This window comes from Humulus lupulus, chromosome 2 (genome assembly GCF_963169125.1).
Source record: "Humulus lupulus chromosome 2, drHumLupu1.1, whole genome shotgun sequence".
Taxonomy (NCBI): domain Eukaryota; kingdom Viridiplantae; phylum Streptophyta; class Magnoliopsida; order Rosales; family Cannabaceae; genus Humulus; species Humulus lupulus.
In genome coordinates, this window is record NC_084794.1 from 126,500,027 (window position 1) to 126,503,426 (window position 3,400).

Genomic DNA, 3,400 nt, shown 5'->3' on the forward strand with positions numbered 1-3,400 from the left:
TTGCCTTCATGAAGGAGGTAGGAGAGAGACCTCCTGCCATAGGGAAGCTGAAGCAGAGTCTCTCATCGCTCCCTCATCTCATCGGTGGGAGTAGGGCGATGATAGTTGGCTAAAAAATTAAGCACAATTCAGCTAAGCACGAGCCTAAAGCAAAGTTCGAGCACAAAAAAGAAGAAGGTTGAAATACTTACGAATCCGTCTAAATGAATAGAATCGAGACGGGGCTAGGCCATCTGTCCAGAAGAAGGCCTTCTTGAAGTCAGGAGGATGATTGGGAAAGTCTTCAAACATCTTCTTCTCCTTCGGATAGCTCGAGAGGTAGTAGAAGTCGTCCCCTCCCTGAGCTCAAGAGGGATAGCTTTTCAAGCAGAAGAGATATAAAATCTCTTCTGGTGAAGGTCCTGCCCACTTCAACTCGTGATACAGTGACCTCGGGGAAGACAGGACCTTGTAAGAATTGGTGTTGAGCTGGAAAGGGGCCAACCCAACGAAGTCTGTGAAGTCCTTGAAAAAATACTTCAAGGGCAGTATCGCCCCTGCTTTCATATGCTCTTGGCTCCAAGCTGCATATCTCAGCTTACTGTCAGGATTTCCATCTCCTGGAGCGCAGCAGCTCCGCTCGTGCGAGGTCGGAGCTCGACACCTCAGCGAACCTGATAGTCCTATGCCGTGAAAGGTCAGAATATCGGTTATCTAGCCTAGTGACGTGACCGAGCTCCAATAATGCTCGGCCTCGAAAAATCCTCTCCTCAGCTGCGAGGTGGAGGATTCCCCCATCAGTGAGAACTGAAGATCACCTGGTTTGAAGGCGATTATCACTTTAAGTGCAGGATCGAGAGGGATCGGTCTAGGCTCGTTGTCTGGATCTGGATGAAGGGCGACCCTTAGTCTTTTCCTTTTCCCTTCTTCGACTTTGTCTATCTGACGTCGGAAGTGGTCTCGAGTGTCCTCTTGCTTACGTCTCAGTTGCTCCTGAATTAAGCGTTGGTTGCAAGTGAATGGAGATTCCGGGCTCGAAGCTACTGGTGAGTAAGGAATTGCGAGTTTTGACCCCCACCACTTTCCCGAATTCTGCGGCATCTAACAAGAAAGCAAAGGATGAGGGCCAAGCGAGCAAGAAATAAAGAAATAAATAGTACCTAAGCTCGAATGATCGAGACTACAAGGCAAGCTCGACCCAAAGGAAGAGACCAATCTCAGAGTGTGTATTCCACCGAAAGGAAGGGAGGTGGATCAATTATGAGAAGTCCCAAAATATTAGAAAAAAAAAGGTGGCGGTTGTCAAAAAGGTGATATTTTTGGGAATCGTGCATTCCTTAAAAAACCCTGATTTTGTACCCAATATCTTGGTGTGCAAGATATGGTTTCTAAAATTTTAAAACCCAGAAAAGGAACCATTTTTGGACCTTCTTTCGCAGAAACTGGGTTTGGGTCTAATGACTATCAGTCGAAGCACCCTTATCCTAGTGCACTAAACTAGTATAAATCCTAGCACTCACGGCATAACAGAGGCAAAAGCATACAAAAAAAAACGTACATGTATAACGTAAAGAAGCCATAAACTGAAAACTTACACAATGTGATCGATGGAAACAGAGAAATAGATGATTGAATGAGAGATTGCAAGTGTGATCTCACTGAATCAAAAAGTCCAACCGTGCTTTGTCTTCTCGGCTTGGGGAACATGCAAGAACTAGGCAAAGAAGTGTCTGGTTTTTTTTTTTCTCTGAGAAGTTGAACGTGAAGAAAAAATGGAGAAGACGAAAGGGGATATATTTATAGACCCTCAGAGATTGTAAAAGTTGAATTAACCTGGGCCATTGGACAGATTCCGTATCAGATCCGACGGGCAAGGACAAATGACATGATGGTACCATAAAGCTGGAAGGTGAACGATCATGGGCAGAGTTTCAAGACACTCGAGTACCTTGAGTAGGCAAAACCTAGCTGACACGTGTCCATACTCGAGTGTGTGACGAAACGGTTCCTGAAGGAAGTAGTTCAAAAGTTTCCTTCTCATAGGATTCGAACTAATACTTTTGAGGGGGCAAAAAGTTACACCCAGATATCGAGACCCCCGAGATTGTGATCTCGAAAGCTGGACTCATCAATTGTGAGCTCAAAATATCTGAAACGCATATGCATGACTCAGGTGTCGAACCCTCGAATCAAGATGGCAACCTCGAAGACATTTTTTAGCCTCGAAGTTCCTTCTGAGCTCGAAAGAACTTGGCATTGGGATATACCCGATGTCGGGTGTCTGCGGATCAAGTAGCCCAAGCTTGGCATAAGTAAAAGCTCGGAGTGTGACAGCCTTGGTGGTATTTTCTCGCTCCGAGCTTGTCTTGGGAAAAGGTGCCTAGCTCATAACTTATCTATAGGCCTGGACTGGCATAATGCTGATTTCCGACCTCGAACGACTTAGTGGGTCATCTTATGAAACGCAGTCCATGCATTTAAAAGATGTTTATTGTTGTAACATCCCAACATTAAAGGGATATTAACAAGTCTGTTATATGCCCCCTGGTCTTCAGGGGACGTTTCCTTGTATATAGGAGTTACAGAGTTTAATGTCATTAAATTCATTAATAAATAGGAGTATCTTCCCAAAATATGTGGGAACGAACTCTGAGAACCCTCTATAAATAGATAGATCATGAACACTTGTGAGGGATGGATTTTTGATATCTGGAGAAAATTTATGGAGAATTCATCCCTGAAGAATTTCCTGAAATTTCCAAAGTCTTAATCAAATTGACTCGTGGACTAGGCAGAGTTAACTGCTGAACCACGTAAAATTCTTGTTGTTTTACTGTATTGTTCATCTGCCCCATAGTTCCTATTGTTTATTCGCTCTACGTTTTAAGTTGACGAAAAACGGCGTCAACATAATTAATTAAAAAAAATTTTTAAAAAATTTAAATAAATTATTATAAGATATATAGTTTTTTAATTAATTATTATTAATTTTAAAAACTTTTATTAAATAAAATTTTCAATTTCTATATTCAAATAATTTAATACTAGTTAATATTAGATAATAATATTTAATAAACAAATTAAAAAATTTCTTAAAATAATTTATTATTTATTTAATTAATCATTGTTAATTTTTAAAACTTTTATTAAATTAAATTATTTAATTATATAATGTTATTTAATAAAAAAAATTAATTAAATTATTTAATTAGATAATGTTGAATCAAACTTTTATTATTTAATTAAAAATAATGTTACACCCAGATTTCGAGACTTGAGGTTGTGACCTCGAAAGCTGGATTCGTCAGGTGTAAGCTCGTGATAGATAAAATACATGTTCGTAATCTAGACGCCGAATCTTCAAAGCAGGTGACAACCTCGAAGATGGGTAGCCTCGAAGTCCTTATAAGCTCAAAAGATA